The sequence below is a fragment of the Mesocricetus auratus genome, unplaced genomic scaffold (assembly GCF_017639785.1).
Source record: "Mesocricetus auratus isolate SY011 unplaced genomic scaffold, BCM_Maur_2.0 Super-Scaffold_100676, whole genome shotgun sequence".
Taxonomy (NCBI): Eukaryota; Metazoa; Chordata; class Mammalia; order Rodentia; family Cricetidae; genus Mesocricetus; species Mesocricetus auratus.
In genome coordinates, this window is record NW_024429266.1 from 154,322,467 (window position 1) to 154,345,347 (window position 22,881).

A 22,881-nucleotide genomic window follows, 5' to 3' on the forward strand; every position below is an offset into this window, starting at 1 on the left:
AAAGCTGAAACATTTCAGAAGTTCCACACTTCATTACATATGACAGGTCCTATTCCAGGCAGAAACAAAGCACAGGCAAACAAGACAGTTTTAACCTGGTCTGTTGTGTGAGATGAAGCATGTTAAAGCACATATGAAATATCACTACATGTTGTATACTGCATCTCTGGGAACCACACGACTTGACAAACGTGGAAGAAAGGCTGACTTTGCCCTGTGGATTCAGAGGGACTCAGTCCATCCTGGCTCCTGACACTAGAGCAAGGCTGGAGAGCTCCAGCTGAGGGCCAGGGTGTGACCTTCAAACACCCACTGCTAGTGACCTGCTTCCATAAGTCAGGCCCTGCTGAAGGGTCCACATTCTTTACATTGCCACGCACTAAGGAAGACACACTTAAGACACGAGCCGGTAGAAGACACTTCAGAGTCAAATGATAGCTTTCTGTGCTTTTGCTATTTCAAAGGAGATAATTTAAAAAATAGGACAAATCTGCGGGTATGAGTGTAAAGATTTGGTTATAGGGATATTAACTATGACCTCATCTTAAAGTCGCATGAAAACTGCAAAGCATTAAGCCTGCCATGTTAGCAAAGTGAACTATATCACCAGACGAAGACCCACAGAGCAGAACCTAGATTCTAGAAGTGATAGCACCAAACAGCATTCCTCAGCCTCTGAAAGTCAAGATGCATAAGCAAGTAGATGTTTATAATACATTATACACAGATGGTCCCATGATTTCAAGTAATTATGAACATTTACACATGCAAAGACTGGGAGAAATATACGTAGTGCTAACTAGGATTCTATTTACATGATGGTATTATTGGTGCCTCTGGGTTTTATTGTGTTTTATTTGTAGACTGATTCAGAGCAATGGGTATGGGCAATTATTTTGTGGAAATGAAAAGAAGACAGACCATTTAATTGGAAACAATAATGACAAAAGAGCCTAGAGATTTAAGAGTAGGGCAAGAATTAGAGTTTAAAAACATTTTTGGAAAACACCTGGAATCCTACCAATACCCACAAGCCCATCTGAATGTGACTTTTCTCTGCCAATGGCCACCCACCTGACTGTGTTTGTCTCTAGCATTTGCAGTTCTGGCATTGAAAATCAGATCCAGCTGTTGGCTTGGAGGTACACAAGGAGTGACACAAGGACAAATATGAGGAGATCCCCAAAGGACAAATCGCCCTTCACACTGGCCAGTCATCCTAACCTACTTGGAAAGTTCCAGGACAGTAGGAGACTTGTCTCAAAAAACCAAGGTTAGCAGCAAGTGAGGAACAGTAATTGAGATTGTCTTCTTCCCTCCACACTCACGTGCACATACAAGTGCACCTGCACACACATTCCTGTGGAAGCATGCACGTGCACACACAGAAAAAGAGACAGACAGACAGAATAGCCTGACTCTAATTGAAAGGAAGTGAAAAGTCCTACAACAGTGACAAAGAATAGACTGACCCTCACTCAAACCTCCTCTCTCTGCTTTGCTGCCTTTAACAGAGACCAAAACAGGAAAAATGAAATGCACTTGATACGTGTTAGCAAGGAGGTGGTCATTCCCATGACAAAGCAGTGGTACTCTGTGAGCAGTTTCAGGTGGAGTGGACAATAGGCCAGGAAACAGCAACCCCCATGCTAATGCCTGACTTCACAGTGGCTATGTGGCACAGGCCCACAGACAGCAATGGGCCAGGAGGAAGGACCCATTTATCAGCCTGGGTATTTTCAACAGGTGAAATGGTGTCATCTTTACACACCCACTATAACTCCTCAGGGTGGGATGTCCCAACTGGTAGGCTGTGTGCAAGGTTTTTCCCATATGAGAGGTCCTCTTGACTCTAGAGAGAGTGGCCTCACCTCTAGCTCAGCACCTCTAAAAGCAAAGCATGTCATACACTTATAGAATTAACAAAGGGCTTATGGCAAATAAGGAAAATAAGGCAATAAAAATAATGACATAAAGTAGAAGCGGTGTGATAAGTAACTATTACACTATGTGAAATAAGCAAGTGTTCCCATTCTTATCATGCCTTCTAGGACTTGCAAAATACCGGCAATCCGAAGACCACCACAGTTCATCTTCACAATAAATAAACCTAATGAGATAACAGGACAGGTGAGCAGGGGAGGGGCTGGTGACTTGAGACAGGAATTTTCAGTGGAGGCCTGCAACTATTAAGAGACATGCTGGAAAGCAGATGGGATAACCCATGGAAGCCAATGCATTTGGAAAGAGCTGGTTTAAATAAGACGTGTTGTTTCAGAACTGAGTAATACCTATTGTGCCTTCCACAAAGTAAAGGTAGTATGGGGTTACTGCAGGAAACTCTTTTAACTGGGTTCCTTCATCTGAGGAACGCACCTTACAAACCGCTACAGTGAAATGATCTTACTGCTATACCCATGTAGGAAAGGGTGGGCTATTCTTCCTCTTTGAAGGTGGGATAGAAAGCTATTCTGTCCCCACGTAACATGCCACCCTAGCCCATCAGAGAGTATGGGAGCCCACACTGGCTTAGTCCTTACAGGTGGCAAGGGGCAAGCCTGGTAGAGCTGAAGTAAAAGACTGAGGGGTTTAATCGCTCTGACTGAGCTCCGGCCTCTCTAAAATGACCCCACAGAACTTGGGGGCAGTCTGGAGATGGAGCTGTCAACATTTGGCCAGAGAATAAAATGTTTCTTCCTTTTCAGTGTGTTTTCTTTTACCGGAAGAAAGAAAACACAAGTGTTCAAAGAAGTAAACAGAAATCTGTAGAAAACCTTAAATATGGCATTTCCATGACTTTGGAAAATAAGCAAAGAATGAAGGTGCATTTTTGTGCATTGTCAGACACTTGTTAACATGGACCTGGGAGTCTTTTTAAGGCATTACACTGATTTTCTTAATACATAATGAAGGATAAACACTCAGTCTAAGGGGCTGTCCTGTGGGCTAAATTATAGTAAGGACCAAGCTGACTAAAAACACAGGATAAAGGATTAAATAGCCTCCCTTGCTTTTATTCCAGGTGTCTTTCTATATCACAGCAATGTAAACTTCAGCCAGATGAACAAAATTCAGATGAAGACTCCATGCCAAAAGAAATAGAACTTCATATTTGTTTCCACGGTCTACTTCTACTTGGAAGGTTTCTTTCCTCACAAGAAATGTGTGTCAAAGGATAGAAAAGTGGCTTTCTGTTTGGGGCTACAACCAGAAATCAAAAGACAACGGGGGGGGGGGACCTCAGCTCAGCTTTTCTAGATTGGAAATAATGTGTGAATTTTGCTGTTTCTCCAGTGTGTCAGACTGGTTCTGACGTAACACTTAATTCAGGCTCCCAGTGAATCACTATTTCTTTGTGGGATACTAACACTGATGCAAAATTTCTCCATGTGAGGAATGGGAAATAATTGAAACACGACAAAGACTCCAAGGTTGGTAAATAAAATAATTTTGTCTGAACTCCACTAATTCCCCCCAACCTGTGAGAGGTCCTATGGGCTACAGCAATGCATCAGTTAGCTAGCCCCTTCAGGTGCCTCATGAAAAACAAACAAAAACTGACGTTGCTGTCTGAGACTTCCTGTGTGATTTGTCTAACACTTTGCATTCATGACGGTTTTGCCCTTCTTTAATAAATGACCCAAAATTTCCTTCAGATGTTCCAGAAAACTTTTTAGTTGGCTGGAAGAAAATGTAAGCGCTAATAAGTTCACTGCACGGATGTCCAAGGCATCCATTTGAATGAACCTACTGTGCCAGGCAAGTTGGTGTCTCTAGACTTCCCATTCCAACGATGAACAGCATTGATGACTTTCTACAAAGTGCATCCTGTAAAACTTTTATCTACAAAGGTTGTATACCAGGCTTGTCTTATGAAGGTCCAGAATAAAGGCAGGTGTGAGCAACAACATCCCATGCCTTCATGGAATTCAGTCTGTACCAGGAAGACAGACATCAAGCTAGAAATCATCAATAAGACTTGAGGAGCATATGGAGAGAATTAACCACTGCTATGGGTTTAACCTAGGCATCTGAAAGCTCCCCCTCTCCTCCCTGAAGAAGTGGAGACCGCTGAAAGATACTCAAGACAATGCCAAGACAAGAGGAGGCATGCCCCACAGGTCATCAAAAATGGCAGAGGGAGGCATTTCTTTCTGTCATTCATACTGCAGTCTCTATGCATGTTGCTTTTAGTTTCTCAACCCATGGGCTGCACATTTCAATCCTGTTTTCATTCCTCTTACTATGCTTTTGAAAAAATGATATAAAAATGAAAACTGCTCTTGAACACACTGTGCCAAATCCACAGGACACCTTAACATCTGTCAACACTTGAATACAATGGGTTCTGGTCATTTAGATGGCTGGTCAATGACTTAACATAGGATTCAGAGCCAGGTAGGAGATGTTCAAATATCAGGTTCCCACCACTTTACTGGGGTTTCTCCCATTCTGATCTGTGTTTCATCAACAGGACTGGCAGGGGGTTATTTCCATTAAAAACACTGCCCAGGAGGAGTAAAATAAATATGAATTAATTAATAATTACTCCGGGCTCCTCCAGCTGTTTTAAGTTGGACTCTCAGAAGATGTGAGTTGGGTATTTGAATTTTATCAGTCTACCCAGGTTTCTGAGACTTTCTGAACTTCAGGCAGCCTCCATGCACTGATGAGAGAGACTAAGTAGCAGGCAGAAACAGACAGCTGCTAATACAGCTCTCTGCGTCCCAGTTACCCTCTTGGGTTGGTCTTCTTGCCTGATGAAACACTACAAGGCAGAGGGCTTATGGTTCTCAACTGCAGATCATTTAAGATCATTTAGCCTCACACTTGAGCAAGCTCTCTGGGCAGGGTACAGAGAGCCACTACTGACTCAAGCTTCAGCTGAGATGTGAAAATGGAGACTTTTTCAGAGGAAGTAAGATAAGGCAGAACTTACAAAAACAAACATCCTGAGGCCGCTGTGCCAAAGGCCACTGGCAAAATCTATAGCCTAACGCTAAGTGAGTTAAACAAACACATTACCCGGCCATCCAGGAAACCTGAAGCAGATGCCTGGAAGTAGGATGTGTGTTTGCAACCTGGGAAGAAATATCCCGAGGAGTGATGATATGGAATGAGGCACAAAGTGCACAGACGAAGACCAAAGGGAACCTCCTGCATGCAGTATACCCAAGATGGGCAGGTGGTCCTTCAGTCCTGTGGCTCAGAGCAACTATAGGCCTGGAGGGAGAATTGTGTCCTACTGTTAGAGCTGTTAGGGCTGGGCCTAGGCAACCCTAACAAGCTAGGCTCAGCCCCGGTGGGTTAAAGACACCGTAATGAAAATCAGAGGAAGGGGGTTTCTTCAACGCAACCACATTGTGCAGAGAAGCAAAGAGGTCCAGTGGCTCTCCCACCACCAGCAAGTTGATCTTGGGATCCTGACGTGAGATTTGGGTCTAAAGTGAAGTCTAGAGGTATGCACAACCAATAAGGGCTGGTCAAGGTGTGGTCCTGCCCATCACTGACCCACTGGTGTCTCAGCTTCAGTCCCTCTTGCAAGGCGGCCTGACCAGCACTCAGCTGCATGGAATCTCTTTCCAGAACACAAGCCTCTCTCCTGGCTGGCAAGAGGTTTCTGCACTTCCTCTTCTCAACATGGGACTTTTGGGGAAATTCTAGTTCCTTGGGGATTGTTGTTTCAATAGTCAGGGAGGCAAAGCCAAGGCAAAGGTGTCCCTTTAGAATGTCTTCAGTCCTGCCAGGATACTTACACAATCTAATGTAAAGTTGTGTGCCTTTCTTTCTCCTGGAAATGCCTGGTGGCAGTTACAAAGAAAGCAAGGATAATGGAGACCGAGTGGCTCTAGCTAGCGCTTGGAGCTTTGAAATGCTAAAAAGATTGTGGTACTGTCTACCCATCCATTATATCACGTGAAATAACAGTTCTGATTCAAAATAGGAATGAAGGCAGTGTCCTCCAAACACCCTCAGAAATGTTCCAAATTTTCTTGTGATATGGATTGATGTTTGGAGGAAACATAAAATACCAATTTCTGACACACACACACACACACACACACCAAACAAACAAACAAATAAAACAAAAACCAACAACAACAACAAAAAACCAAACCAGAGGATTTGAAGTGCTGTATTGGCACCCTTCCCAAACTTTATCTGGCAAAATGATGTTCAGTAACATGCTTAGAAATAGCTCAGCATAGAAAACATAGTGGTCCAGAGAAGTTGGCTGTTACTTTAGTAATAATAGAAGGCTTCCAGCCATTCACTATGGTTTCCTTTGCTTTAAAAGGATGCTAACACTGAACATGGGATGAAGGGAGGGATAAGTGGATGGATGTGTACCTCGGGCCTTTCCTCTGTGGACTGTTTTTTTGGTAATGCTTTAGCACTTAGGCATTGTTAGACCTGGTCCTACAGCAGTGAGGGAGTTTCCCCCAGCCTCCCGCGTGGGCTCATCTCAGAGTCTGCAGCCTGTCCTCTGACATGCTCTCCCCTGGAGCTCCTTCCTTCTCTCACTCTCTCCCTTTCGCATGATGACATTTAATTAACTATCATTTTTGCTTGCTTTTAATTAAGGAAACACTGTTTGCACTCTTCTTGGAATCATTCACTGAATGCCATCTAGACTCTTGACATTTATTTAGGAAATAGCATTTTGCAGAGTTTTTATAGCATGAATATTAGATGATATGGATAATTCAAAACCCCGTGCAGAAACAGGCTCATACTCCCCTCCTGCATATTCTACAACAGTAATGCCAGTCTTGAAATCTCAGCTGTACTTTGGGTTTACACAGTGATTGAGAAATTTTGGGAGTATTTTAAGCTAGCCACCCAAACTTTGCTCTATTTTGTGAAATGAAATATATGTTTTTTTAACAACAGCAACAAAAAGACCAGGGATATAGCTTTTGGTACTCTTCAGTTAGGTATTACTTTAAAGAAAACATATGATGCCACATGCCCATGATATATTCTAAGCTCTAGAGCCTTCGCTCCCTGAACCCTCTGATGACAGTGGAATTCTGGAGGGTACTGTGTTGGTGAAATAAGATGAATCTGCAGCTCAGAAAATTTAAAATATGAAAAAATGTATCTTTGACTAGGGAACTCGTGGGCTATTCAGGGTGGGAGTTATTTCAAGACTCTGGCTTTAAGTTGGGCTGAAATCCCAGTTCTGCTACAGATTAGGCAGGAGCAAGCCACTGAACCTTCCAGTGCCTCTGTTTTCACCTTTATGTCAAGATAGTGGGAACTCTTTTACTCTTTCACGAGGCATCAAGTAATACTCTTCTAAGGTCTGGACTAAAGACTGAAAACGTGTGACTGTGTGTACACCTAGGGATCAGGTGATGAAGTAAACACAGTGCCCAGCCCTGCCCACCACTTCCTGAATTGTAAGGTGAGGCAGCAATGCTTGTCTCCATCATGTGAGTGTGGCCTGGGTGCTTGGTCCTCAGAACCCCAGCCAGGGTTCCTCCGCACCTCTCCTTGCTTAATATTTCACAAAACTAGCTTCATAGACATTTCCAAAAACCTTGCCTCTGTTCGTTTGAATCTAGTCACTAGAGGCATGGTAAAATGCTTGTTGTCCCAAGATATGAAGAAAAACCCTTGAAAATAACCTTTAAAAAGAGGAAACTACTATGTTCTTCAAATGCACCAGAATTATAGACTAAATGGAAATGAGGTTAGAACATTCTTTGGTCTTCATCTAAGCCAGAAGAGAAACAATGTCACCAACAAGTCATTATTTAGCAATGTTGTTATGCAGAATAAAGACCTGTTGAATTCTGCCCTTAGATACCTCACTGCAACCACCACAGCTTTTAAATATACTTAGTCTAACTCGGTGTGCTAAGCCAAGGTTATTCACATCAGAGCAGGAATACTATTGGATACACTACCCGTGCCTTGCAGACTTGTTCGTGACTTTGACATCATCCAAGAGCGTTTTCCATGGAGTTTAAAGCCAGAGTGAAGAATGTAGAACCCTCCAAGGCCATTGACCAGTATGTGACTGTCCCCATTGGCAAGGGTGGGGCGGACAGAACTAAATGGAGTTGCAGCCTACATTCCATCTCCTTTCTGTTTTACTGCTGAGAGGGTTGTGATTGAAATTCACAATCAACTGGTGCTCATCTTGGCCTGTATAGATCTTCAATTCATCCATTCCCTGGCCTTCATTCATATCACTTCAGAGTTTGTAGTGAATAATTAAAATCATTTTTTAAGTGGGGGACTGGAGAGATGGCTCAGCTGTTAAAGGCTAGGGTCATAACAACAACAAAAAAGGAAGTAATCGAGTGGTGGTGGTGCAAGCCTTTAATCCCAACATTCGGGAGGCAGAGGCAGTCGTATCTCTCTGAGTTCAAGACCAGCCTAGTCTACAAGGCAATGCTTCACAGAGAAACCTTGCCTGGAAAAACCAACTACCCTCCCCAAGGAAGTACTTATCTATGTTTTAATTCCAGATCTGCCACCTCCTAGCTATGTAAATTTAGGTTACCTTACTGCTGCATGGGAATAATGATCTATAAGAGTGTTTGAATCCTTGAAGTAAATTAGTTAATGTGGCATTAAGTATTTCAAGGATTAAATTAATTAAACTATCTAAAATGATCAGCATGCTACATAGGATGAATCTAATAAATTATGCTATGCTTATTTTTCAAACATATGCATTTAAAAATAATCTTATTATTACATTCTGAATATTTGGATAAGTATACATAAGAAAGCATAAGAAGCACCTGTTTTTCAGCCTACACTTCAGTGGCATAAGGGCACTGTGGTTATAGAGCCCTAACCACTATTAATCTCTGGAACATTTTAATTATCCCAAACCAAAACTTCAAACCCATTGGAAATAACTGTGCTCTCCCTTGAGCTCAGTTTTGGGGATAGCTTCTAGTCCTAGAAATTTGTCTATTCTAGGCCCTCTGTAAAAGCAGAGTCACACAGTGACTGTCCTTTGTGTCAAGCTTATTTCATGTGGAAAGATTTATTTTAGGTGTTTTAGGTTCAGGTCCACTACTCGGCTTTGGTGTCTGCAGTGAAGCCGTGCATTGAGGTTGAAGTGCATGGTGGATGGGCACTGCTCGCCTGCTGACAGCTAGGAAGAAAAAGAGAGATGAAGAGGTGAGGGTCCCGGTACTCCTTTCAAAAGCTCTCCCCAGTGACCTTCACACTAGACTCTATTTCTTAACAGTCCTACTGCCTCCTAATGCATCACAGACTGGCAGACAAGCCTTCCACACGTTACCCTGTGGGGAACACATTCAAATAGCCAGGAGTGATAGCACCACTACATTTTGAATCAAATAACTTCTCATTGGGGGAGTGGGCTGCCATGTGCAATTTGGGACATTCAGCCACATCTCTGGTCTATACCTACATTTCCTTCTCTTTCTTGACAATAAAAAATTGTCTAGACATTCACCCTCCAAGACTCCTAGTTGCCTCAGACTAAGAACCACTGTTCCCTAGAACATGCATGCTTGCATGAACTGTAAAAGGCTCACCATGGAGGACAGAAAGTTCCATCTTAGATATTCCCATGTTGTTTCTACCTTACACTAAGGAGATATTTTCAACATTCTTCTAGGAAAACTAGAGAGGCAACCAAAAGTTTCCTACAGTGGCATGTGGCTTGCTGTTAGTGTCTAGATTAGCCATACTTGACTAAATCGGCATCAGGAACAATGACAAATGCAGAGATAAAAATGAACAAAAGTAAATGCAAATGAGAGTGGACTTGGATGCTGCTGCTGCAAACATTTAAAAATTTTGTCAAAAATTGCATAAAATTATATACAACTCTACACACACACACACATTGAAGGATTGCTTTCTCAGTGAGACAGCAAAAACTTGCAGCACATAAGCCCATTGAACAGCAGTTTCTTTTGTTTTTCTCCGTTGGGAACAGAAAATGTCACTGAGAGCCTAGAGCATGGCATCTGAGGAGAACTTTATCTAGCTATTTGCTGTGGCTGTTAATTAAATAAGATGCCTAAATCTAGACCAGTGAGATGGCTTGAGAGGTAAAGGAGATGCTGCCAAGCCTGACAACTTGAGCTGGGCCCCCAGGACCCACATGGTGGGACTCATTCATGAAAATTGTCCTCTGATACACACACACACACACACACACACACACACACACACACATGCATACACAGTGTGGGGAGGGGATGGGTGAAGGAGAGAGAGAGAGGGAAGGAGGGAAAAGAGGAGGAGGATGGAGAGAAATGCAATTGTAAAGATGAAAGATGTTCAAATCTTTCGGATATTCAGCCACATCTCTGGTCTATACCTACATTTCCTTCCCTTCATTGACAATAAAAAATTGTCTAGACATTGCATTCATGTTTCAGTGATCTGAGGGATATGAACTATGCCACAATCAGCACTTTGATCACACCCTTCCCTAAGAGCCTGCCAAGAACTCTGATGCTTAATTAAACCTTCAAATTGCATTTGTTTTGAGACAGATCTCACAATGAAGCCATTGGCTGACCTGGAACTCTGCTATGTAGACCAGGCTAGGTTCAAACTCTGAGATCGGCCTGCCTTGCCCCCTGAGTACTGCAGCAAAAAAGGAACAAGCCATCATACCCAACTAAGCATTTGGATTTGAAGAAGGAAGCATAAACATGGAGTAAAGTGTCACTCCATGTCAGCTAGACCAGAAGTGACAGAGCAAGTGAAGAAGAAGGTTAGGATTCCTTTGTTAATATTATTTCCATCTCTCTTGTGACTTCTATCTTCTGTCTCACCCCACCCCCACTCTGCTTCCCTTAGCTTAATGCTGGGGATTAGGTCCACACAGCATTAAGCTTTTAACAGATGCTCAGTCAATGCAGCCTAATGAAAGACCCAAGACACAATTAAGGGGAAAATATTATATTAACTTTGTGTGTGCATGTGTGTGTGCAAGCGTATGTGGGGGGGTGCATAATCACATGTGTACACATGCATGTGGAGACCAGAGGACAGCTTTGCATGTTATTTCTCTGCTGTCATTCATGTCCACCCCTTAGTTCCTTTTCTGGGGAAGGATTTCTCATTGGCTTGGAGCTAACTTATGGTGATCAGCCTATGTTGGCCTCATCAGTATTGGAATATCCAGGCTACCACATCTAAGTTATCTCTTCAGCCCTAAACAAATTTATTATTGAGTATATTATTTGCATTGGAAGAATATGATAACTGTGATTTCTTTTATTTGCAGAATTTCTTACATGAGTACTGTGTTTACATCATTTCTTCCCCCTCTTACACCTCCCATCCACCCATTCCCTCCCAAATCCACAAACTCTTCCTCTTTAGCTATTGTTACATGTGTATTCATATATATGTATACATGTATAGTCATTTTAGTCTATCTAGTATTAATCATATGACCACTTGGGATTGCATTGATATCAGGAAGCTTGTGCCTGGAGAAAACAGTTTCTCCATTTCCCAGTAGTCACTGATTCCTTGAAACTCTTCTTCTAGGTGTGGGACCTTGTGAATTTTCCCCTGTCCATGTTAGCATGTCTGCTAGTGTCTAGGCAGCCATATTATTGGGATTTCATGGATGTAGCAGGCATCTTTATCATTTGATCCTACAGTCAGTCATTCTTCCCCTTCTTTCACAAATTCCCTTGACATTTAGGTATGGAGTTGCACTGTAGATGTGTTAACTGGGCTTGGGAGTTGCATTGTAGATGTGTCAACTGGGGTTGGGTTGCATTGTAGATGTTTCAATTGGGGCTGGGCACCCCAAAGTGATTTATTTACTGCATTTTGTCCAGTTATGGGTCTCTATAGTAGCCTCTCTTTCAAAAATAATCTTCTTTGATGAGGTTGAGAGTCACATGCATTTGTGACTGAGTATTTAGAACACAGTCAGAAGTTATGCTGCTCTAGGAAATTAGCCATAGAAGGTTCTCCTTTAGGGACTATGACCTCTCTAGTCATGATTAGTTGACAATGTTTACAGTATCAGGCATAACTTCCTTCCTGTTGAAGGGACATTCAGTCCAATTAGACAACATTTAGTATGCACACATGTGCTTTTACATGTACACATGTGTTTGTATATGTATATACATGCATGTATATATTTAAGTATGTTTATAAAATAACATTTCCCTATGAGTTTTCCAAATATACTTTGTGTTACTTACCCCCTTCCCTCCAAACCCCTCCTCAGTTAGCCCTCCTCATTTTTCCCATCCACCTATGTTCTACAATCCCTCTTCCCTGCTTACCCCATGGTCCCTTTATACTTTACTGGTTTGGGGGGTTATTTCTGGTTAAATATCCAAATCCAAAGACTCAGAGCTAGGATCCACAAATGACAAATGACAAATGGTGTTTGTCTTTCTAGGTCTGGGTTACCTTAATGCTTTAAAGAAGCAACTGGCTTCATCTGAAATTTATAGCCACGGATCTCAAAAGGGGGTTCAGTAGCACTCGTCAAGACCATGGAGTCAATATGGAACTTTGAATGCCCCACTTTCTCCAGAACAGCTAATCCATGGATGAACCTAGGCAATCTCACAGGTATCTATGGAGGATAGTGAAATACTTAAAAGACAAATCAGTCCAACATATCTGTCAATGTTTCCATGTGGTACATGATATCTACAAACAGTGGAACATATGAGAGCCAGTCCAAACTCTCCAAAAGAGCTTTTTGATGGAGGAGCTTAACCCTTCTAACATGGTCACTAAGCAACAGATGCCATGTCTCCCTTTATATTCATATATTCTATGAACACAAGCACAGAATAATCAAAAACTCACTATAGTTGATACTGCCTGCCTTCTCCATTAAATGGCATCTGGTCCAAAGCCAAGAGCATCTCCTAACACCTCTCTGTCAGAGGTGCCCACTATCATGATGACCTTCAGTGTCACATGCAAACACTGGCCCAAACCCAGATATTCAAATATTTTGCACAGGGTATAATCACAGACAGAGATACTTTGGATTCTTGTGGCCTTAAACAATTCACAAACTTTAAGATTTCCTTCCAGCCTGCCTGTAATTTACCAAGCATACTTAATGGAATCCATGCTACACGGATTCAAACACTTCACATTCATGTCAGTTTGGACAGAGTTCCAAAAGAGTTCAGCCAATGAAAAAGGAACAGATGAAGAAATACACTCTGCTTTTGTTTCTTGCCGGTCTCACTTTTTAAATATTGCTAACTTATACCCTGCCTTCCCCCACTCTTTCTCTTTCATCTCTTCCTCCAAATGGAGTATATGCATTACAGTTGAGATAGGATTCTGAAAAGCAAGTCAGACCTCGTTGTCTCCTTGCTTAAAACTCTCCAGTGACATTCCATTGTCTGGGATCATTTAGTCCATGCTGATCCTACATACCCTCAATGATATCCTGAATGATTTCTACAGGGCTCTAGCCAAAAATCTCCAAGTGGCTCCAACCCTTCTCTGTCCTTGTTCCTCATGAGAAGTTAGTGTAGTCCATGTATGGACTTGTATGGATGTAGAGAACACAGGCTGCCTCTCACTCTTGACTAGTATAGCCACTTACTATTTATCTTATTTGCAGCTGTTTCAGTTTAAAGAAACTTGTTTATGAATTGGTCTTACTAATGAATTTCAAAATCTCCCCATCGTACTGTAGAGCAAATTTCTAACCCACGAAGTCAACACATTAGCTCTTGATTTAATGAATAAATATATATCAGAAAGGATAGTAGCTGAGATCAAACTTAAACCCACTAACAATTATATGCCCATTTTCTTCTTTTGTGTCTTCTTGCCCCAAGAGGGCATAGAAGACACAGGAATTCTCATTTTTTGAAATGACAAAGCAAAGGCAACCTCAAATAGGCTCACTGCCTATGTTTTATTTACATGTATATCAATCCCTGTGTGTGTTAAAAAGTCTAATCTTAATTCACTTACAGTTGGTAAAAACTATTTATTTCATCAAATTATCATCATTTAACAAGAAAATCAAAACCTCCTTTCACTGCCATAGGAAGTCATAGTTTCTCAAGATAACATGACCTTGTACCCAGAGAGGTTTGAATTCTATTGCAACCTCAAAAACCACAAAAATGGGAGAAATTTGAGAAGTTAAATATGTTCTTGAGCCTCTGGTATGGCCCTAAGAATTTTTGTGTTGTGTATTTATCCATTTTACCCTCACCATAGTTCTTGGAACAGGCACATGACATAACATGGAGGTTTCAAAGATGGTTTTCACAGCAACCCTTTTTGGCTTTTTGAGTTTCTAGTGTAATCTTTGAAAACAGCTGGGTCAAATTCCATCATGTGTGAGACTCACACAACCCTGCCCTGTATGATGTTCAGTGTGAGGACAAAGGAAGTTCAGGGAGAAACACTGAGCAAGCTGTGATGTGGCCAAATGATTACAGCTGCTTTGACAATAGATGCCCAGATGCAGATTTTATTGCTGGCTGTGTTTTATTCATTGTTTTAAACTTTTAAGCAATTTATAGACCTCTATGGTTTTATATTTTTTTTCTTAAAGCTGGGAGAAAATGTTTAACTTTCCTGAATGTATTTCTGTCTACAAAAATATACCTTGGGTATTCATGAGAAATATATATTCATAACCATGTCAGTCCCATAAAAATGAGATACAGTATAATTTGATGAAATAACCTGGCAGTCTTGGACTCTGAATGAGTGTAACTCATTAGTAATATAGCATAACTAAAGAGAAAGGTAGCCCTAAGCCTCAGGATGTATTTTTGCTATTTCATTTATACATTAAATTGACTTGACCTGAATGTACTCATCTAGAAAGCAGAAATAAACAATAGAAGGTGACACATTAGAGGCTTTGGAAAGGCTCAAGTAAGTTCATATAGGTAAAATGCTCGGCACTGTACCTTGCCTGTGCCATGTTTGTAAAATTCAAGAGAGAGGTGTTTACTATACTCCCAGAGAAAATATAATTGATATAATTGCCTTGGAAAATTGTACAAAAATGTGTATTGAGTTTTAACCTTGGTATATCTCAAGAAAGACCTAGCAGTTTCACTTCTCTGAATTTACATAACAGAAAAACACTTGTAACTAAGGAGGTGAGATAAATACCCAGGGAATTGTGGTTTGTAATATACAGGAAGCAATGAGTTGTTTAACTTTTATTTCTATAAGAAATACTCTTAAATAATTCAGGAGAGTCATGTTCTGTCCTGGTTTAATTGATCAACCTTCGTTTCATCTTCCACCTCTGTTATTCCCCAGTCTCTGGAAACTTCCTCTAGGTCCTTTCAGTCAATCTGCTGAACAGGGCAGAAGAAGGGATGCTAGAGCCTTCATTAGTATTTGATAGACCAGGCCAGGAAGTGTCACCTGTCTCTTCCCGCCACAATCCATTGAACAGAATGCGGGAACTTGGCCGCATCCAATCACAATGTAGTTTATACACAGGTTTAGGGCGAAAGAAGAACAGAAAATCTTCAAATTCTGACATAAACCATTCCAAAATTAAAAGCTATATCTGCATTTCTTAATGAACAGGCCTTACAAGGCACTCTACTGAGTGAAAAAAACCAACAAGTGACCCAGAGGACAGCTACCTTAAAGAGTGGATTACAAGATGAAATTGTTTGGCATGTTTGTTAGGACTGTTCTTAAGGTCGACATCTGAAGAGGCAGGATTGGGCAGCGGACAAGAGCTGTGCTATAGAACCAGGAGTAGGCTCAGTCACCCCACAAGCTGTGACAACTTGGACCATCTCAGGAGGTATGTGTAAGATGGTAACGAACTTGAAGAGCTAGTGCATGGACATCAGCTGAAAGTGGGTCAGTCTTTGGATGTGCTTGATTCCAGGAGGAGGCGTAGGCAGCTCTGGGTGTCTCTCTGCACAACTGAGAACACCTGTTGGCAACACTTGCAGCTAAGGCAATGAGTTGGTCACTGTGGCTGCGTGTGCACACTGCTGTGCTTCGGGGGAAATCAATTACTACCACAAAGGAAAAGAACATAGTCATTTTCCCTGTCTAAATTTCTATGCAAACATTAAAATCTGACATTTTGGTGTAATAAGCAAGGGTCTAGATGGCAGAGTTCCTGTTGAAAAAACTGATCGAAAATTTCACAAAAAAAAATCAAAAAGAAATGTCCACCATCTCTATATTTTTTAATGTTTTAAAACAAAACTGTATTTATTTTTCACTGATACATAGGGATTTAATGAATTGTATTTGAGAAGTGTTTGTTGTGAATGTACATATGATCAAAATACTGATATAAAAATAATATGAATATGTTAATTTATATTTTACATACATAAAAATAGCTTGTACTTTTCAAGGCTTTGGCCAACTTTTCTTCCTCCTACCTCCCACAGCTTTTGGTTACTTCATGGCTTCTTAATTCTCCATCAAAGGGTGAAGGGAGCTGGCTAAGAGATATTGGGTGTGGGGAGGAGAGGACGAAAACTAGAGCCAACGAGTCTCAGTCCTTGCAGCAACTCTGCTAAATAGGTTTAGCTATGGGAAATGTTGAAAAGAAGTTACCATGATTAGCTTCCCTTGTTAGCCATACTTGATACAACTCCTCCTATTAGGTAGCCTCATGGGAATTGTACATAATTACATTTGCAGTCAGTGACTGAAACACGCCTGTCTTCCATGACTATGTGCCTCCTCTAATTAGACTATTTTTTAAAAATTTCAAATAGCAGTTTAACAGGACTGTTTGATTAAAGAGACATTTTGTATTTTCACCTGCTGCCATGACATTTTTCTTGATGTCATGGTTAATCTATACAGATCAAAAACTCTCCTTGAGTTTGAGATGGAATTTTATCATTTATTTTCCTCTGGTTTATTTGGAATATCTGAGTGGCCAAGATGCAGAGTAGATAATAATTTAATATTGAAATAGATATTGGCAGACTAAAATGAAATTAAGTATCTTTGCAATTAAGTATCATTCTGACCTTAGAATTCTTTGCAATGGTTGATCCTCTCAGTTTTAATTAAGCAATCCTATCCAACCCAAGGAAGAATGATTTCTGTGTTTGTTCATGTGTACGTGGTATGTGTGTGTGTGTATAATAAATAAAATTCAAAGAACTGGAGTTCTCATCATACTGACAGTTAATTTAAAGCAAATCCAACACTTTGTTTAGCTTAGTTTTTCCAGCTATAAAATGAATGTATGAGGGAAACATCCACATAATCCTACACATTTTTGTGTTTGTGATTTTTACTTCAATATTAATATCAATAAGCTTACTATAGAAAAGCATGATTGGTATGAATCAGAACTGGATCTTACTCTGCTTTAGAAAATTAAGTGCTTTCCAAAAGATCCCACTTTCTCATTTTGTGTCTTTGTTTGTTTTTCAGGTCAAAACGATAGGCGAATAACATAATGACTGGGATATAGCGAATCCACAAGAAGGAGCTAACCTCAAGTCTCAGTCATGCCTCTCATAAGACCTACTCTGCTTTTCTCCTTCTCTAAGGAAAAACACACATTGTAAAATTAGAATGCTTCAAAGACAACTTGGAGCCATCTGGGGATTCTAAAGGTTGAAAATTCCATGATTCACACTAGTCTTCACTAATTCCACCAATCCTAAGTCAAAAGAGAGAGCCAAGTGTGCCCAAACACATTTTTGAGGATTTCTTCCATTCTCTCCTTGCAGCCTCTCTGGGGGTAGCTGTGCCTGTGAAAAGCATTGAGAATCTCAGAAGGAGAGTCACCTTTCAGGACGGGAAAGTCAGAACAGACTATTTTTCTTATACCAGAGGGCTTAAGGGGAAAATATTCCAGCTCTTCTTGAAGCTGAGCAGGGGTAGGGACACTGATAACTGATACAGATAATGGACACTGACACTTTGAAGAAATAACTACCGAGAGATGAAAAATAAAAATAAAAGTAAAGCAAAAAAGTGAACGTAAAGCTGAATAGAAGAAGTACCCACCCAACTAAGCTGTTGGCCAGCAATGATACATTGCACTCTAGAAAGATTGGAGGTTATGGGGTTGCAGTACATTGTGGGCACTTTCTTGTAAAAAAGTGAGCCCTTCCTCCAAACATTACAACTACTGCATATAAGTATAAGAAATGGCTTCAGAAGGAAGCATGAAGTAACTTAGGGTATTTCCAGTGGGTTATACTGAGATGGTTATGAAATTATTTGTAGAGAAATCGTTACCCTTGCAAGTGTTTAGGGATAATATGTGAATAACCAGGAGGTATCTTTGGTTGTCACTAAGCCATTAGATAATATGAAACTGGACATGGGACCAAAGAAATACTGACCACTAGAATGCAAACTCCAAAAAAATCAAAAGATTGTGTGTGTGTGTGTGTGTGTGTGTGCGTGCGTGTTTTATTTGCTGTTTCAATACCAGCTCTGAGGAAATGCTTATTATTAGTAAGTCCTTCGTGAGAAAGATTCTTGACTGGGCATTTTCCTATGCTCATTCTGAATGAAGTGTTAATGGCTCTGAAGGTACAAATAAAAAGTAACAATTCCATTTTGTATCACATTGCTCACCTTGGTTCTCCATTCTGTGAGTGTGAGAGCTGTTTCAGCATGGCCAAGTGTAGAAAGATGGTCCCAGTGAACATAAGAGCACACCATTTGTTCAAACATATCTGTTTCTTTGTTAATTTTAATGTTTTCTGGGAAAACCAAATTGCTCTTTTGATTCCCATTAGGATAATATTGAAGAATTTGCTTTTCAAATAAGTTTTGTTATGAGTCAGTGAACTAAGATATTTTAATTATAATTCAAATGAAACACACATATTAACAAATCAACAAAAAAAATTTCTATCTGAGAAAGAGTCATCCCTATTGGTGTTCCTCAAACCCAATTGTGACTAACATTTTCAAAGGTGCTGGGTTAGCTCCAAAAATGCATTTCATTCAACTGGAGGCCCTTTTGGTAATGCATATCCTTCTTTGTGCATTCAAGAAACATCCTTGCTCTGTTCCTCACCATAGACACAAACTTACACTGAAGAACTCACCTATGGTAAACAATTGGAAAAATGCACAGGAAGCCTGCAACAGCAATTTGTTATCACAGACCTCGATTATCCTGAATGGAACCCAAACAGCATAATACGCTCTTTCCAAACATCAATGCCATAAAAATGAAACACGTATTGAAAACTATCAGTTTTACTCTTACCATACACAGCATACACTACAAACAAATCATAAAACCCCAAACTATAAAACTTTATGAACTTGAGCAGGAAAGACATCTGAGGACCCAAACTAATAAAAATAGATTTAATGGCTGGTTAAAGTACATGCTTCACAAACACAAGGGCAGGAGTTCAGATGCCAAGAACCCACGTATTTCGAGAGATGGCTCGGAGGCTAAAAGCACTGACTGGTCTTGCAGATGACTTGGGTTCAGTTCCCAGCACCCACATTGTGGCTCACAAAAACCTATCTAAATATCAAGTGAGTATGGCAGCCACCTTTAATTCCAGACTTAGAAGGCAGCATAGGGGTCCCAGAGAAAGCTTGTTAGAGAAATTAGCCATGTGAGGCAAGCTTGGAGATTGACTGAGACCCTAATGTTCAACATCGTTAGCCATGAAGGATCATGAGTCAAAACTACCTGGGTTGTTTCCAGTTTCTGTTTTCATGTATCTGCTGCTGCTAAACAGGCAGTCTACTGATTTCTGTGTGCCAACTTCACATATTCTATTTTGCAGAGTGTATTTAACAGCTGAAGGAAATTTCTGGTGAAGTCTTTAGGGTTTTTATTTATAGACCTGTATCCTCTGCAAATAAGGATATATTGATTTCTTACTTGTATCCCTCTCTCTCCCTCACTTGTCTTCTCTTTCTAGCTAAGACTTTAAACACTGTATTAGCTAAAAGGAGAGGAAAGAGTGGACATCCTTTTCTTGTTTTTGATTTTAATGGAAATTCTTTGAGGTCTTTCTCCATGATGTTGGCTGGGGCTTTTGTATACTGTCTTTATTGTGTTGAGATATGTCTTCTGTATTCCCATTATCCCCAGGATTTTTATTATAAAGAGATTGTGAATTTTGTCAAAGGCTATTTCTGCATCTAATGAGATGATCATATGGATTATACCCTTCAGTCTATTTATGTGGTGGATCACATTTGTTGATTTACATATGATGGGTCAGGCCAGCATCTCTGGGATGAAGCCATTTTGCTCATGTACATGATATTTTTAAGTGTGTTCTTAAGTTAGGTTTGTAAGAATTTTATTTTTCATCTATGTTCATCAGAAAGGTTAACATATAATTTTCTTTACCCCCTTTTTTCCTTTATACAATTTTTGTTTCAGGGTAATATTGGTTTTATAAAAATAATTTTGAAGTATTCCTTTATTTTCTATTTTACAGAAAATTCTGAGGATTCCTAGTTTAGGTTTTTGAAGATCTAGGACAATTCTGCACTGAATCCATTTGGTTATAGACTCATTTTAATAGTGGCAGTTCTAAATACTACTACTGTATCATTGGTCTTTATGGGTTTTGTTAAATTATTAACTTCATATACACTTAAGTACATACATATGGAAATTCATCTACTTCTTTTAGATTTTCCAGTTTAGTTGAATATAGATTTTGAAAGTGTGTTCTTAGGATTCTCTTAATTTCCTCAGTGTCTGTTACAGTGCCTCCTTTATCATCTCCAATTTTATTCATTTGAATCTTCTTTCTCCTTTTTAAAAATTTGGATAGAAGTCTGCCAATGTTTTCTGTTAATTTATTTATTTTTATTTTATTTGCATTGTCATTTTGCCTGAATGTATATCTATGTGAGGGTATCAGATCTTAGAGTCGGAGACAGTTGTTAGTTGCCAAGCAAGTGCTGGGAACCGAACCCAAGTTCTCTGAAAGAGCAGTCAGTGCTCTTAACCACTGATCCATCTCTCCAGCCTATCTGCCCATATTCTTAATCTTTCCAAAGAGCTAATTCTTTATTTCATTGATTTTTGTATTGTTTTTCCAATTCTACTTCATTAATTTAAGCCTTAGTTTTAATTATCTCTTTCCATCTGTGGTTTTTGGATGTTGCCTGATTTTGTTTTTGCCAAAGCCTTCAGGTTTGCTCTCTTGAAGTTGTTAACCTGTAGGGTCCCTTCAGCCTGCAAATATTACAGCCTACTGACAATGCTTTTGGTTGTCTTTCTGAACTTGACTCTAGTGCCAAAGGCAGCACATACATGAATCATAGAATGTAGGGAAACAAGCAGGGACTGACATGGCTAGCTTCTGTGGTGCTGGAAGTTGTTATGTATGCTAACCAGAGAAGAACAGGAATCATCAGTCTCACCCAACTGTGAGTCCTGTGAGCTACAAATAAAGACTGGCCTGAAAAGATATGCCCACTGGTGCAGTGATGGCACAAGTGTTATGAGAGCAACCAGATACTTTCTGATTGGATTTAAGAGAGAATCATGCCATGCACCATTAGTAGGGTCAAGAACCCAAGGCTAGGTAGATCATAGGCCCTAAGGGAGAGTCTATTACTATTACTTTGCTGAATGGACATAGAGTTAAACTGACTCCTAATTTTTAATCATTACACTCATAGATTAGTACATGTCTCAGCCCCCATCAAAGATAGGGGCTTCTTTTTTCTTTTTTCAGTAGATAGTGATTAACAGTGACCCACAACTGGTTAACATGCAGAGAATAAGAGATTTTAGCATATTCAGCCCTTAATGTGGATTTCTACATTAGATAGACCTACTCCTCCCTATGTTCAGAGATCATCATGGAAGAGGGGGCAGAAAAGCTGTGAGTCAAAAGCAGTGTATGATTAGAGTTACACAGTGCTTTCTGAACACAACAGGGCAGTTGTACATATGAACCATCAGTGGCTGTGAGTGTGAGCATAAGACCCACACAAAAATAAAGCCAGACAAAATCCCAGCATTGGTGCAAGGAAGGGGCCAGTAAAACCCACTCCTATTTGAGGAGCGATGGGCAATTGATGGCTGCTAGAAGACAGTTTTCTTCAGGGATAAGGCATCTCATTTCCCAGTAGATGGTCCTACACCCATGTATGTACTAGCAGTACTAAGTGAACTCATGGAAATGAGAGGGAATAGTGGTCATGGTAGAAATGGGGGAGGAATTATAATGGAAGAAATGTGGGGATAGACTTGATGAAAACATTATACGCATGTATGAAATTCTTAATCAGTAAAAAAGACACCACACACACACAAAGAACAACTAATGGAGAATCCATTGTACCCCAGTCAGAATGGTTATCATCAAGGAAACAAAGGACAATAAATGCTGTCAATGATGTCTGGAATGAGGCAGCCTTATGCATCCCTGGTATTCCCAATGGGTGTAGCCACTGTGGAAATGAAAATCCTTCCAAAAAGTGAAAACAGAACTGCCATGTGGTCCAGCTATAACACTCTCAGGTATAGGTCAACATTTTACAAAGGTATTTGCATGTTCATGTTTATTCATAACAGCTAAGGCATAGATGCCCATCAGCAAGTGAACTGATAAAAACATACTGTATATGTACATAATGCAGTGTATTAAGATGTAAGGAAGATCAGAATTGTGTCATTTGCAGGAAAATAGATGGAACTGGAGATCATCATGTTAACCAATGAGCTAGACTCAGAGACACAAATATTTTATTGTATCACTTATAAAAAATCTTGATTGACTTAGAAACCCAAAGAGAAGGGGAGAGAGAAACCAGAGAGGGCAATAGGGAAAGAAAGACAAAATATTGTGTCTTCTCTCAAATTCAAGATCTAAATTTGAATACACACACACACACACACACACAGCATGAAAACTGAAGTAGGACACTTAAGGGGAGAAGAGGAACCAGGGGACAAGTGAAAGGATGAAC

The 22,881-nt window shown here is 40.2% G+C and overlaps 1 long non-coding RNA gene across 1 annotated transcript in view; it reads left to right on the forward strand.

Moving 5' to 3' along the window:
* LOC106021200 overlaps positions 1–20,061 on the forward strand; it is a 35,165-nt gene extending 15,104 nt beyond the window's left edge. Inside the window, exons 3-8 of the long non-coding RNA XR_001196533.3 lie at positions 2,052–2,130; positions 3,023–4,121; positions 10,506–10,729; positions 12,392–12,567; positions 15,541–15,766; positions 17,380–20,061. This is a non-coding gene — a long non-coding RNA (uncharacterized LOC106021200). The remainder of the gene's footprint in view (positions 1–2,051; positions 2,131–3,022; positions 4,122–10,505; positions 10,730–12,391; positions 12,568–15,540; positions 15,767–17,379) is intronic.
* Positions 20,062–22,881: the final 2,820 nt, after the last annotated feature.